The sequence below is a fragment of the Leptonychotes weddellii genome, chromosome 13 (assembly GCF_054177405.1).
Source record: "Leptonychotes weddellii isolate Sample4059 chromosome 13, ASM5417740v2, whole genome shotgun sequence".
Taxonomy (NCBI): domain Eukaryota; kingdom Metazoa; phylum Chordata; class Mammalia; order Carnivora; family Phocidae; genus Leptonychotes; species Leptonychotes weddellii.
The window spans coordinates 53,201,387-53,217,894 of NC_138381.1; the positions used below are offsets into that span (position 1 = coordinate 53,201,387).

General features: G+C 35.5%; 1 long non-coding RNA gene across 1 annotated transcript; it reads left to right on the plus strand.

Annotated features, from left to right (window-relative positions):
* The first annotated feature begins 37 nt into the window (after positions 1–37).
* LOC145716804 (uncharacterized) lies at positions 38–7,540 on the plus strand. Its single transcript, XR_014139709.1, has 2 exons — positions 38–4,725; positions 4,853–7,540. It is a non-coding gene; the product is annotated as an uncharacterized LOC145716804 (long non-coding RNA).
* The last annotated feature ends 8,968 nt before the right edge of the window (positions 7,541–16,508 follow it).

Below are 16,508 nucleotides of genomic sequence, written 5' to 3' on the forward strand. Positions count from 1 at the left end.
AAATAAATTAATTAAAAAAAAGTATTTCATTGAAAAATTTATAGAGACATATTCAGTTCACTTATTTAGTGAACACTTATTGAAAGCTTTGTGCCATCCCTATATTTAATTAAGATTATTCAGCTGAGTAATTCAGCAGTAATCAGTTTATATTTGGGGATTCAGTGCTAAACAAAGTGGAGGAAAAGATTTACAGTCTGTAGTTTCATGGGGAAAGCACCCAGTAAAACAGTGAAACACGTTAGGTTTTATCTTTGCCCTCAAGGAACTCAAAGACTAGTGAGGGAGACCTAAGAGGCATGTAGGTGCTATAATAGAGGCAGAACGGGTATGAAGAAAGAACCCCCCCGCCCAAGTTTCTTGGAAGAGGCTAATTTTCATTTGGGGGGTGAGGGAAAAGGATTGGGCAAGGGAATGGTGGTTTACTCAACCACTGATGTAAAAGAACATGTGGCTTATAACTTAATGGTTTGCTGTGTGCTTCTGTTCTAGGGTGGGATAATGGGGAGGATTGGGAAACAGGAGGGGTAGGATGAATTAGGAGAGGTGACCTTTGGTGTCATTTGATTCCTTCCTTAATATTATTTTTCTAGTCAAAGGTAAATAATTTGCTTTGATGGAAACCTCTCTGTATTCCAACGCACAGTTCACCACTAAGTGAGGAGACTCATTTCAAATCCACAATCTCCTTATGCTTAGTTTGATGATGATGATAATGATATAAAGTCATTTCATTCTGACTTGCCCTAAATCACCTGTAATTTTTAGTTTAAATCTGTTAAAGGATAGTTTTCAAAATTCTCTTATCTTTCAGTAGGCTTATTTAAATTCTTTTGAACTCGACATTTGACTAAGATGGTTTCTCCAAGAGTGACTCATTTAATCATTCTGAGAATAGGTAGTGAATTTTTCTGTCATATGCATAACAATCATCTTGATAGAATTATCAGCACTTTGCGTAATTATGGAGAAACAGATATCAGTTTAATGCATTTTTATAAATACCTGTTTTACTAAAAATTTTTGTTTTATATAATTGTCAACATACGAAGATTCTTTTATAATGGTGTAATGAATTCTGAGGTAGTTCTTCTGTTGCTTTAGTAAAGAAAAAGAGGTAGATCTTTTCAAATTCTGTTTAAGCCATGGCAGTAATTTGACCTAGAATTCAGATTTGGAATTTGATATTATATCTGAGAGATGATTTTTTTGTCCTATTATATTTTATTATTATTAATTTTTTCCAATTGTATTATACAATTTGTTTGTATTATACAATTTGTTTTTCCTTCCTATTAGTAGTTTTGGAGAATAGTTGGAAGAAATTTAGAAAATGCTTAAATTATGAACGTATTCTTCCTCCTAATAATCAGAGAAAGGAGAGTAGACTAAAACTATTGTGTTGAAGGTGGCCCATAACAGTATCAAGCCAATAAAGAAAATTAAGCTCTCTGAGGAACCAAGAAACTGTGATGTGTCCGCCAGAGCATCTTTGAATAGCAGCATGTTACTAAGAAGTACAAGTGAGGATGTGGAGTTCTTCTACTCTTGGCACATTTTTAGGTCTTTCAGATCAGCTCCTGTTTCACAGTGGCTTCATCAGATTCCTGGGGCGCCCCCCGCCCCCCCCGCCTTTCCTGGGCCACAGACATCTTATTCATTCCTTAAAAGCTTTGGAGTAGTTCTTGATTGTCCCCTGGATAAAAGTCCGATTTTATTTATTTATATATTTTTTAGTATGGCATTTAAGCCCTTCCATGATGTGCTGTCTCCTCTTGTAACACCTCTTTATCTGCACACATCCATACTTTCCCCCTGCGAAAGAAAAACCTTTCTCATATCCAAGCTTGTTCTGTTTTGTTGGTTAAGGTAAAATCCCTGACTCATACTTAGACCATGTTGCCTCAGGTATTTTCCCTCTCATGTTTTCAACCACTGGCTTCTTCCTTTAAACATATAAATACACATAAGTCTTTCATTTTAAAAACAAATAAGCAAACAGAATACTCTTTGACTCCCAACTCCTTCTGGTATATGTCCCTCTCTGTCCCTCATTTCCTTTGCAGTTAGACTTCTTAGAAAAATTGTCCCGGGGCGCCTGGGTGGCTCAGTTGGTTAAGCGACTGCCTTCGGCTCAGGTCATGATCCTGGAGTCCTGGGATCGAGTCCCACATCGGGCTCCCTGCTTGGCGGGGGGTCTGCTTCTCCCTCTAACCCTCCCCCCTCTCATGTACTCTCTCTCTCTCTCTCATTCTCTCTGTCGCAAATAAATAAATAAAATCTTTAAAAAAAAAAAAAAGAAAAATTGTCCCTGTTCACTGTCCAGTTTCTCACTGTCCACTGTAGTACTACTTTTGTTCTCACTGCTTATTGATTGCTGATTGAATTGGTCATTTCCAATTCTTATCTCTTTGGCACTTGACATTATTAGCAATTTCTCTTTTTAAAAATTCAGTTCTTTTGATTTCTATGTTATTGTCTTCTAATTCTCTTCTTTGCTCTCTTTATTGTCTCATTTGTGGGCTTTTTGTTAATTGCTAATGTTTCTGAGATTCTGATTTGGTTTTATCTCAACTTTCCTTGTTCAGTCTCATTGTTTTGATGATTTTCTCTTCTTTGCTCTCTCTTTGCACATGTTGGTTCACACCCAGATTTGTATTTTAATTGAGACTTTACAGTAGTCAGTTCTAGAATTGCTTATTGATTGTCTGGATTTGAATTTTAACTTAGGCTTTTTGGGGACGAGGGCAGAAGGAGAGAGAGAATCTTAAGCAGGCTAGGAGCCCTACACAATGCTTGATTTCACAACCCTGAGATGATGACCTGAGCCAGAATCAGGAGTTGGACGCTTAACTGTTTGAGCCACCCAGGCACTCCTTAACTCAAAGTTAGGAATGGTAGTGCTGTCAGACTCAGTATATCCCACATGGGTTTTTTTACAACCCAAGCCTACTTGTCTTCCCATATTTTTAATTTTCTGGTGGCATCGTGATTACTTATACCAGAAATATTCTGTATATCTACTACTTAAAATCTGTTTTTCTACATCCCATAGATAACTCTTGAATCTCTTTTAAAACAACTGTACTTTTAAATTTATTCATTTTAATTCATTTAATTATACAATAAAGATTTGAGTTTCTGCTATATGTAACAAGTGTTGAATAAATGTTAGAACTACAGTTTTGAATAAAACAGAATCTTTTATTCATGAGGCAATTCTAATGGGAGAGATAGACACCAATCAGGTAATCAGAAGAAGGAACTGTAGCTATGAAAAGGTGTGTAGTGCTCTGAAAATGTAAAATAGGAGACTTTGATCTGGACAGGGAAGACACAATTGGACTAAGATTTTCTAAGAATGAGAAGTTTTCCTGGGTGAAGAAAGGAAAATGCAGTAGGAGCTGCATGTATTTGTAAAGGTCCTGTGGCAGAAGGAAACATGAAACATTTAAATGTTGCTAAACATGTTAAAGTAACATCTCCTGAGTGTGGTGCTGGTTTGTAGGTTGAGTAAGGAGTTTTGTTTTTATTCTAACCCATTGAGGGATTTCAAGTGGGGGGAATGGTAGAGGAAGAGGGAATGGAGTGATAATCACATATGTATTTAAAATAAAAACATAATTCTGGTAACAACATGAGGTAATATAGGAATTAGGCAGTTGTTTTGGTCCAGGCAAGAGGTGACAACTTGGTCTGAGGTATTGGAGATGTATGTAGAGGGTCAAGCCAGTGAGACTTGGTGGTCTTTTAGATATGCTTATGCAGAGTAGAGGTATCTTGGATGTCTCTAACATTTCTGGCTTACATAACTGGAGGAATGGTGGTGCTGTGCGCTGAGCTAAAAAAAAGAAACACTGGGTATTTGAATGAGGACCACATGTGTTTTACTTGGGTGTGTGGGAGTGGTAGGAGGAGGATCCTGATCTCACTAGGTATGTTACATGTGTTTAGGTCCTTTCAAGATAATGAATGAAAAGGTAACTAGTAGGTTTTGGTTTTATGGATGTGTTACTGAGGGAGGGGTCTGGACTTTGGATAATTACTTTATTTCGGGTGATTATCTCTTGTCTTTTTTCTACTAGTCTATAGACAGGCCTGCGTTTCACTAGTGCCCCTCTCTCTCAAGGCTGTCTTCCAAACTGCTGCTAGAACTACCCTTTGTAAAATGCAAACCTGATATTATTTAAAGAACCTGGCACGTTTTCCCATTATGTAGATGAAAAAGTCCAAAATCCAATGCCTACCTCTTCATTTCTCTTCATAGCTCTGGTTACATGAAACCATTTTCCCAAACACTTTAAGCTGTTGCAAGACTTTGCACAGGCTCTGTCCAGAATAATGTTCTCCCTCATATCTGTCAAGCAGTCTCCAGTTCAAGAATCCCTTCATTTGTGAATCTTTGACTTTTGCAGTCCACGTTGGTCACCACCTTCCTTCTTAAGGCCATTATTGAAGCTTGTGCTTATCTGTAATATCATATCAGCACTTAACCACATTACATAGTATTTATGCTTATATATTTTTTCTCTCCCAAACTGTAGGGTTAGCTACTTGAGGATATACTTGTTTATTTTATTTTTACGTCCATGGTAACAAGATCTGGCATGGATGATTGCCCAATAAACGTTGATTGCGTTGATAGGACTCCGATGATTTCTCCTATAATTCCGTGGTTTTCATCTTGGATCTCTTTTTAGTGGGGTTTTTCATCTTTCTTTGCAGGTAGTTATGTTTTCAAATTTTTTTTTTTTAGTTCCAAAAAAGGGATAGTAGGGTATTTTGTTAAAAGCTGCCTAACCATAGATAAATTTTTTTCATCTTTGTGCTTCACCTTTTTTCCTTTGTGAAGTGTGAAGCAGGACTAGGTGATTTCCTGGATGTTGTTCTGGCCCTAAAGGTTTTGAATATGTGTGACAGCTGAGAACAAAAAGAAAACAGGATATTTCTGTAAGTGGGCAAATATATGTAAAGAATTGGGAAAACTGGGTTTGTTCTTGGAGTTTGGTATTTTGTGATTGTTAGTATTGGTAATTTTTTTTGTTGGTTTCTTGTATTAGTTACCTTTTAGTTTCCTTTATGTAAGACCTTCCTTCACCATGCAGAGATGTTCTGTGAGGAGAGTCTGTTAGCAAGCACCCTTTTATTTTCTCAGAGGCACTTCCTGCCCTCTATTTTTCTTGTGCTTTTGGATCTTAATCTTAGCGGACTGCCTGTCAGAGGAGAAGGTGGTTAATGTTAATATAGGATGAATCTTACTTTTTTCTTCAACCTTAAAAAGTTGTTTTCAAAGAAGATTAAATGTAAGAGGAGCGCTATTATTTGCAAAAGCTTGTTTTTTTTTTTAACTGAAATGTGACTCAAATTACTAGATAAAAGGTTTAAAACTTCTTATGAAAGATTTCAAATATTCGTAAAAGTATTGTAATGAACCTTTATACTTAAATCTAATAACTTCATATACTTAAATTTAATAATTATAGCATTTTATCATGTTTGTTTATATTTTCTGTTTGCTGCTGTTTTAAAATAGATTCTGGATATCAAACATTTCAAACCTAAATCCTTGAGCTTGCTTTTCTAATAAACAAAGGGACATTTTCTTGACATAATTATAATGTCATTATCTTAAAACCAAAAATAATTATTTAATATCATCTAATACTTAATCTATTGAAATTTTCCTAATTATACTTCGGTTTTTAGCTGTTCAGTCTTCTGTGTATTGCATTTGGTTGTCATGTATCCAAGTCTTAATTTTAAACACTGCCTCTCCCACCTCTTTTTTTTTTCTTTTTACCATACTATTTACTTGTTAGGAAGATCAGATTGTTGTTCTAATATTCTAGATATTCTGAAATGTGTTTCCTGTAAATTTGGATTTAGATTTGAAGGCTTGATTAGATTTAGGTTTCAGTATTTATTGGTAAAAATACTTCATGGATGGAATTCTGTCACATCAGGTATAGACTGTCTGGTTATCCCAGTTTTAGTGATGCTGATTTGTGGTAACAGCCTTCATCGAAAAGTTGCATAGATATGAGCCTGTTTCTGGTAATATGTGCAAGAAAAAAGGTTGGAAAGAAAATGTTAACAGTTAGCTCTGCTTTAGGGTTTTGGGTGTCTTTTGTTTTTATATTTTTACTTTTCTGTGTTTTCCAGGACTCCACATTGAACATGCGTTGCTTTTTATAAGAGAGGAAAACTTACTTTGTTATTAGTCTTGATACCTTTGGAAGATTAGATCCCAAAGTCTTCATTTGTTCTTCCTGTACTACTTCCTTTTATTTTTAATTAGTAATTTAAGTCTTTTGCAGTCTGAGGTCTTATTTTTTTAAATAATTGGTCAAGTTACAGGACGGTAAATAGAAAACAGGTCTAATGTTTGCAACCTTCCAGTAACAGTTCACAAATCAAGTTATATAAAGACAAACAGAAGACCATGTGCATGTGAAAGTAAATCTAATTTATAGCCTCCAACAATAATTTACAAATCGTAACTGTATAAATGTGTTGTTTCTTTGAGCTCTTACTATGGGCATCAGTTGATGTTCTCTTGTGAGAAGTGAGACTGCTAACATTTTATTTCTCTGAGAATGGCTCCTGCAGATAAATTTTTAGGATCCCTCTTCCCCCAGTGTTGATTGGTTCAGTGGTGAGCACCTAACCCAAGGCCAGCCAATATGTATATATGCTGATGACTGACCAGCCAGAATTTGGATGCCGCCCCTTTAAAAAGCACATTTATAGGTAGATGATAGGTTAGATCTTTAAAGTAGGCTGATTTTTGCCATGTGTAAGCAGAAGCAACTAGTTGAGAGAGAAGAGGGGGAGAAAAGCTGGCTAGAGATCTTGTAGTCCCAGGAATTACTTTCTCTTGAATGAAGCCTCTTTTTTTTTTTTTAAAGATTTATTTAATTTATTTATTTATTTTTAAGATTTCATTTATTTGACAGAGAATGAGAGAGAGAGAGAGAGAGAAGCGCGTGTGCACAAGTAGGCAGAGCGGCAGGCAGAGGGAGAGGGAGAAGCAAGCTCCCCGCTGAGCAGGGAGCCCAATGCAAGGGATCGATTCCAGGCCCCTGGGATCATGACCTGAGCTGAAGGCAGCCGCTTCACTGACTGAGCTACCCAGGCGCCCCTTATTTATTTTAGAGAGCGAGCGAGAGAGCATGTGTGTGAGTTGGGGGAGGGTCAGAGGGAGAGAATCTCAAGCAGACTCCCTGCTGAGCGGGGCATCAACGCTGCCAGGCTTGATCCCTCCATCCATGAGATATGACCTAAGCCGAAACCAAGAGTTGGACAGCTCAACCTAACCACCCAGGCGCCCTGCAGCCTCTTGTTTTAAGGCGAGCTATACCTCATTTCCTGTGTCATTGAGACTCCTTATATCTTTATAATAAATTCTTAAGTATGGTTTTGCTCTTCATAATAAATTCGTTGCTTAAACAAGATTGGACTTCATAATTTGTGAAAATATATTCAACTTTGATTGTCACACATTTCACCTTATGAAAGTAATCTAGATTAATGTCTTCAATTTTTTTTAAATTTTTTTATTTTTATTTTTTTTTATTCTTATGTTAATCCCCATACATTACATCATTAGTTTTAGATGAAGTGTTCCATGATTCATTGTTTGTGCATAACACCCAGTGCTCCATGCAGAACGTGCCCTCCTCAATACCCACCACCAGGCTAACCCATCCCCCCACCCCCCTAATGTCTTAAATTTTTATGGAAAAAAATCCACATAGATATTTTTGATCACTTACTCGTCATTAATATACCATAGTTTGCTTAGCTGCTTTTTGCTGGCATTTGGAATGTTCTCTATAACTAGAGTGATCATGAACATTTTGTACTATTTTCAAAATCCAGATTTAAATGAATGAGTTTAGTTAATGTGTATTTTAGCTTTTTAAGGATTCAGTTACTATTTTAAAAAAGAGATGTTAATTAAAAAAAATTGTTAACATGAGAGGACTTTAAAATACTTAGCTTGCAGTATAATTTGATAGGTTTCTTATGGGCCTACATTTTGACAGCTTTTATTTTGTAGCTGTGTACTTCCATATGTATCCATCCACACACATATATCCATTTATACGTATTTACTTTAGTACTTGGATAATCTGATGTGAATTGGAGTGACTGCCATACCTTTAAAGGTATAGGGTATCTTTGTTCCTGTTTAGTTTTTTTCTCTCTAAAACCAAATTTACTTTTATAACATTGGGGAAGATGAATCACTTGATCTTGTTTTCTGAGTACTGTTCCCACTGCCAAAAACTTCACTGACAATAAAATCCTCAGAAGATGTGTTTTTCTGAATTTCTTTAGTTCCCCACCCCCCAGCATTTTGCAAATAAAAGGCTTTATGAACAAATTAAGCTAATAGGTATACATGTTTAAAAGTCTTTCTGATCATAAAATTCTCGACGCTTAAGCATGGAATGCTTAATGTAGTGAATTGAAAAAAGATGGAAAAGTGTAAAGCAAATAAAATTACTCAATGTTACCATCTAGAAATAGCGACTGCTAACATTTGATGTATTTTTATGTTTTCTGTGTATAATTCTACACACTTGTTTCCTGTATTTTTGTTAATATTATTGTGATCATTTTCTCATGTTACGAATATTTTGCTTCTGATCTAACAAGTTTTAGATCTGTAAATGGTGCTAAAAACTTTTATTTCCATTTCTCCCCAAATATCCATTTTCCGTTTATTTCCTACCATCCTACTTATCTAGATTTTAAAAAGTTATCTAAACTCTTAAGATTTGGAGCACCTCTCTTTTAATAAAGATGTTAAGTATCAGGCATCCTTCATGTTTAGCCTTGAATGGAAATGTTCTCTTTCAAATAGTTTTTTAAGTGTGTGTACATCTTATTTTTCTTTAGTAGAAGGTTACACAATGGAAGGATGTAATTTATATAAAGTTACAAATCACAATGTTCTATTTCTCTGAAAAGACAATTTGTTCATTCTCTCCCTCATGTTTTCAACACTGTCACTGGGATTGCTTAGGTCAGAGTGAGCAGCCTGTGCATCAAAAGGTCTGAAAAAGCACTTCTAAAATGTTTACAATAACTTTATACAAAATGTTAATAAAGCTGTGGAAATTTAGGATTGAATTATCTGCCATCTTGTCATAGAATAGAAGATATTCTTTAATTAAAGCCATAAGCAAGTGAAATTGATCATAATGTCACCTAATTTTAGAGCCCAAAGGAGCTTTGGAGGTCATTCTGTCTATTGCCCCTAAAATGCATGGGGTTGGACGGCCCCGGAGAAGTCAAGTGATTTGCTCAGGGTCACTCACCTAGCTAATGGTTTTAGATTTGAAGCCTCTAATTCAGCAAACTACTTTATAGTTTTTACAAAAGTCATAGGACACCATCAGTAACAGAAACTAGCTCCCCCCTCCACCCCGCCCCAGGCTTCCAAAGGAATGAAGAAAATAGATGTTTTGACTTTTGACTTAGGTGCTTTTCCAGGTGAAGGTAATGGATGAGTATTTATATGATCAAACCACTACATTATTTGAAAGCGGTACGGAAGAAATAAGACAGGGTTCCTGCCTATCGGTAACTTTTAACTATGACTTTAAGCCCCATTCTAGATGGGAAAAACTGTGTTTGGTTTTTTTTTTGAATGACTACACACTACTGTATTAAGGGGATTTTGGTGATTTTTCTTCTACATTTTCATCTACATTCATCATATTTTCATAATTAATGTTAGTGAAATTTTATAACAAGATATGTTTAGTATTTTTAAAACCTTGAATAGAATTGACTTTTATTTTTCAGAAAGTAGTACTCTATTTGTACAGATATATTTACACAATATAGTAGTTATTCACTACCTGCTTTGCCAGGGATTTTTTTTTTTTTTTTAAAGATTTTATTTATTTATTTGGGACAGAATGAGAGAGAGAGAGCGCACAGGAGAGGGGGGAGGGTCAGAGGGAGAAGCAGGCTCCCTGCCGAGCAGGGAGCCCGATGCGGGACTCGATCCAGGGACTCCAGGATCATGACCTGAGCAAAGGCAGTCGCCACCCAGGCGCCCTTTGCCAGGGATTTTTATAGTTGCTGGGGTACAGTAGAAAACAGAACAAAGACCCAGTCTTCATGGACCTTACATTCAAGTCTGAGATTACAGTGTATTTGGAAAAAATAAAAATAAAAAACACAAATAAATTAAGGTGACTTCATTTTTAAAAATTCTAATGAAAATGTTTTAGGGCTTTTTTGGATGTAAAACATATTTTCTACTGTTTATGATACTTATTTCAGGAAATATTCAGTTGGCCTGTGTATGGGACCAAGGGAAATACAATATCCATTTAAAAGTCTTTTTCATATATTAATGATTTATTGCACTTTCATGGCTTATTGCTGTAGAAATCTACCTGGAATGCTTATGAATTAGGAAACAACTGTAGCTAGGTAGTTTGCATAAAATACATACAGAATTTATGAGAATTCAAGCTCTGGAGTCACACTCATTTGACTTCCCCACTTTCCACTACATGGTAGTTTATGACCTAGGACAAGTGTTTTAACTTCTGAGTCTGAGTTGACTTATCTGTAAAAAGGGATAATAAAGTGTCTACCTCGTAGGCTTGTTATGAGGGACATAATTCATGCAAAGTTCTTGATACACAGTGCCCAATAAAAGCTAGCTGTTAAGAAAACTTGTTTTAGCACTATTTTTACTATTACTGCTACTGCCTTGCTACTATTATTGTGGAGAATCTTAGTAGATATTCTGTATACTATATTGTGTATACTCCACGTGCTTAATTGTTTTAACATGACTTGTATTCAGCAGTGTAATCTTCATGTAACTGGAGAACTGTATAATCAGTGATATAGCTGTTAATTTGCTAAAACTTGTGGAAACATTGAAGTGTAGTCATCACCTGCTTTGCTACAGCTGCATTATTTATGTATTTGAGCTGAGCATCCAGTCTTCCTCTTTAGGATTTTTACTGTTCTGTTTCAATAAAGGTAGGATGAAGGAGTAAAAATGTAATCACCTAAATGACTTAAGACCCTAGAGTTATAGCATTTGAAACAAAGCATGCATATTTCTGATATTTTTTATTTTGTTACATGTTAATTAAAAAGAATCCACGTGACTCTTCAACCATACTTCCAGTGCTGTTTAGCCAGCAAATAGTATTAAGCAGCTACTATGACTTACAGTCTGTGTTAATTACTCCAGTTCATTCAGGAGTGAATTGGCTGCTTCTTCTTAGGGAGCTTATAGTTTAGTTGGATGAGACAAGACATGTACATAATAAAGTAAGTGAGAAGTGCAATGAGAGAAGTATAGATTATGTGCTTTGTGAATTGTGTGGCCAGCCATGTTTCTCCTCCAGTGCTTTGGTTCATTGCACTGTCTGCTGTTAATTAAATTACTCAGAGGTCACTAACTGAGTCTGTTCCTCATAGCCAAGAACTCAGAAAGACGTTGTTAAGAACTGAAGGGTCTGAAAATTGAGCATACTACAATTTTATGAATATTGGTAGAAGATATGAGATTCCTGGGTGTAGAGACAAAGAACTTTATTATTCATGACAGTGCGTGTAACATGAGCTTCATATTTGTATTGACTTCCTTTGCGCCCTCAAAAGGCAACATACAGGGTTTCAGTTCGGGCAGATGCTACTCACATAGTGGGTTTGCATCATAGCTGAGAAGCCCTTGAGTGTAGGGAATCTGAGTCTTTGCTAATGTGCTGCATGGAAACTTATCTGACTTTTTTTTCCTAGAGGAAGACCTTATCTTTATTATACAGGACAGTAAAAAGCCTGCTCTCTCCTCAGGAGGGAGGCATTGTTTTCCAAGACTGTTCACTCTTTAAATACATCCTTGACAAGATAATCTGGATGAAAGCCCCAGTGCCTCCACACTGAAAACATGCAGAAATGCTAGAGACCTGTAGAGAACTATCTCCCAATTGGCCTGGGAGTAGCTAGCCTAAATGGATGTCTCAGAGTTCATGAATTAATGTTCATGTACATTGCCTGTTTATTCTTAAGCTGCATCTCAGAGGCCTTTTTTATTTCTTAAATGCTCTATGCTATATACTACTGCTTATCCTGAATTAAAATTTGATTCTCTTTAGAGTAAGCAAATATTGAACTCAAATTGAGGTGTTTAGGAGTGGGTGTACTGATGTCTTCAACTTACTTTGCATCAAAAATAAGATGGATGGACAGAGAGATGGATAAATAGGTTGATAGTCTCAAATACAACAAAATGTTAATTGTCAAATCTAGGTGATGGATAGATGATTGTTTACAATGATTTCAATTTCTTTGTATGAAAATTTGCAATAAAATGTTGGGGGAAAAGCCAAGCCAATTGCTCTCTTCTATTCTCTCCCAACTCAGTTTTCTTTGCAACTAAACTCACCTTGGCATTTTCAAGAAAACTTCATTGGCAATTCTTATCAAAATGTAGATGGTTGACAACATTTAAAAAATTTGTTTAGTCAGAGTGTCTATTTTGGCCGTTTTAAGCATAATGGGCTTCTTTTTAAAATTGGGGATTTGGAGAATAAGGGTCCCACTTGTAAAAGGAAATCATTGTTCTGCATGCTAGCATTTTAGGTATACAGCCTGAGTATAAAGGGCATTTCATGCAGGAAAAATATTTTTAGGTAAAGGAGGCAGACCAGTTCCACTTGACACATCCTTCTTGGTGAGCTGCCTTAAACTTTTACTACCTTTTTGACATTTTAGGTTGCAGGTCTTTTCAAATTTAATGTCCAGACTTTTTTTTTTTACAAGGCCATATTTGTGTCTGTTAACATTTCTGATTTTTAGAATTTGGGGCAGGGCATAGGATTTTGGCTTACTGGCAATAGCAATGGTAGTTGGAATTAGGACACAATACTTAATGACAGGAAATGTTATGGCTGCTTAAAAGTGAGACTAAAGGAGGAAACAACCCATGTAATTATAAAAGGTAGGGTTATTTTGATAACAGTTTTTTTTTTTCTCAGTTGATGACTACAAGTAAGTGTAACCTGTATCATACGGAATTTTGTTTTATATGGAATACTATTATATATAAACAGTGAAATTTCATCTCTAACCTAGGAAGTATGTATGAAATGGTAGCTGTGATTGGTGACTAGTATACTATTAGGTAATGTTAAAATGGATATTTTCAGTGATTGTTTCTAAATGTTAAACCAAGCATTTACATTAGACAACTGACAGGATTTTCCTCAACTAGAGGGATTAAGTTTTAGAAGTCCTCAAAAAGTACATTTTTTATGTGAATTGCTTCAGATGTTTACTTTCTCCTCAAAATTGCTTTTCACTTTTTTTTTTCAGGTTTTTTTTTTTAAGCATACATCAAGAATCAGCTTTTCTAAAAAAATTGTTTTGCATAAATGAAAAATATGTACGGTTTATAGAATTACCAAAAAGTTAAATACCCATGTAATCACTGCCTAGGACAAGAACTAGAACTTGGCTAATCATTCTGAAAACCTTCTTTGTACCCTCCCAGTTACTATCTTTCCTCGCATAGTTGATCCCTATACTGTATGGTAATCTTTCACTTGTTTTTCTTAATGGTTTAACAATCAGGGCTTTGCAAAGGGTAAGTTTTCAGTTAGTCAAGCAGGAGATTACAGATATAATGCAGTGGTTTTTAACTCTATTGTACAGGATACCCCATTTTTATATTTTGTATTCTTTAATGCCCACTTAATCATATCAAAATAAAATTCATGTATAATATTGCCTACCAGCATACAAATTTAAAATTTTAATATACTGTCCTAATTATAACATAAAGGAGAAGAAAAAAGGAAATTTATAATGAAATAAGCATTTCAGTGTAAATATTTGGGCATGACTGTGACAAGAGGGAATGAAGTAGCCAGATATTTGTAACCTTCCTAATGACAAGTAAGTTTGGATTTAGGAGAACACAAGTTATCTGAATAGGGCTGACTGGTTTTCTTTAACATTTTGAAATAAGAGCAAAATAAGAAAATTTATGCATATGGGTAGAATTGTGTGTGTCACCTACAAATGTCTGCTGATAACAAGTGTGTTGGGTGATTCAAGTATCATGAGTGGCATTGCTGTTGATAATTGTAATGGTAAACTTAACCTTTTCAAGTTTTGGAGGAAAGAAAACCGATTTTTCCTTTTTACACACTAGATATATTTCTGGAAAAGAGATTTTCACCAGTATGAATTTCTGGGAGGGGTATTTGAAAATTCCATAGGATGAGGGCATGATACTTCTTTGTATGGGACTGCCCAGGCATTGCAGAATGTCTAACACCTTGTTCATTCTTCTTCTCTCCCCCCCCATCCCCCCCAATAGCATCACTCACTCAATCCTAATGTCAGGCAGAAATACCTGTGAGGGGTTACACCCTTGGATTTAGGATTTGGTTGTGGTGCTTTTCAATAAATTATATAACTTTTCCTCTATTTTTGAGGGTCTGTAAAGGTAGATTTCACTGGGTCTTTTTAACCTGGAGGATTCAGAGATCTATGATACGGTAGCCTTTTTTGTTGTTGTTGTTAGAATTTATTATTACTTATTCTTATTAAGCGCTAGCTTAATACTGCAGAAAATTTCAAATCACCTTTTGACAACCCATTCTTCCCTTTCCCACCCAGATTCTTGATAAAGAGCTCTTAAAGTGAAGACACATTCTTTTCTCTCTTCTGTATATGACTTCGTCAAATAGAGGCAAAGAACTATGTACATCTTGCTGTAAAATGCTGCCCATAGCTATGGAAACAGTGTTTGCCCAGGTTTCTTTTATTGTCCAGGTCCTGAAAGACTCTTGTTTATGAATTTTCTCTTCACAAAGCCTGCACCCCACCCCCCACCTGCCCTAACCTCTCTATCTCACCCTTACCCCCCCCCAAATTCCATGTAAATTTTTTGTGAATATTTGTGTGTTATTTTGCGGTATGGTATATAGCTTTCATCAGATTCTCAAGGGGTTCTCTGACCACAAAAGTGGATCAGATGTTTCTCTCCCTGATTTCTTATAACAATTAAATCTGGTTATTCTTATTTTTTTATTTTAATCTGGTTATTCTTATGCTAGCGTTCATCATTACGTGCTGAGTTTCCATTTTAACCTGGAAAATGGGCTCAGACTCTGAGCTGTCTGCTGGGAGAGCAACCCTTGCTGAGATGCTCAGGTAGAGGGACACAGTGGAGCAGAAAATTTCAAATTCAGATGTTAGTCGGGCTTATTTATTTGTTAGGTGGGTAATTTCACATTTTACTGATAAGGTTAATATATTTAGTTAACAACTTTGCTTTAAATTGTTGGGCTTTTTTCTTTAGACCTATTACCTTCATCTTTAGATAGTTTGCATTTTTGTGTCACAACCACAATCTATTATTAAAGATATATAAACTCTCTCAGGCAATATACATTTTAAGTACTGTTTTAGAATTCATATGTTGATGGAATTTGACACATGGTCGTTTTCTGAATCACTTAAAAGTCTGTTATTTTACCTTATCTTGGAAAATTAGTATTTTCCTCTAAAATTGAGGTGATTTAAAAAATTGAATTTAAAAAATCTTACATAAGTATGTTATAAAAAGGATTGTTCAAAATTAAAGTTTTGTGAAAAGTTTCTTTTGTCATGTTACTAAGAAATTTTTTTTTTTTTAAAGATTTTATTTATTTATTTGATAGAGCGAGAGGGAACAGTAGAGAGAGAGGGAGAAGCAGGTTCCCTGCCAAGCAGGGAGCCCGATGCGGGGCTCGATCCCAGGACCCTGGGATCATGACCTGAGCCGAAGGCAGACGCTTAACACACTCAGGCGCCCCACTAAGAAATTGTTTTTATCCATGCTTGCTGCTAATGTTAGAGTCCTAGTTGAAATAGTCCTGTAAAAATTTACACATTCTCAGATATCTGTAGTAATTTATGAATTTTGAGAATGTTAAGAAATGGAATCTTTTAAGACTCCCAGTTTCATCAGTAGTTTAAAATATGTCTGTAGCCAGTGATACTGTGGGTTCAAGTGCAAAATGGACAGATTGCAATATTCCTCTTTACCTTATGGTGGAGTTGTTAATTAGCTGCTTGTTGAAAAATGGAAGCATTTGGTATTGAAGTAGAGGGGGTAAAATAATACACAAATTGAGTGAGTAATATTACCATATAATTAAAGCAATCTGTTCAGAAGATTATACTTTGTATATATACTTAAAAAAACCACATGCATACCTGTTGATTTAAATAGCTGTTTTTCATTAATTTTTTTTGTAGCTGTTTCACTGTCTTTGTTTTCTACTGATGTTTTCTTATTTCTGTCTTCTCCCTCTTAAGAGTTCCAAATTTTGTTAGAAAATATTTTACAACTTAAATTTTAAGTGTAAGGTAAGATCATTTCATTCCTTAGGACTTGAAATAATGACCTCTTAATGGCCTTAACTTTGAAGTCTGTTTTCCTCTGGTTGCATTAGGCAGATCTG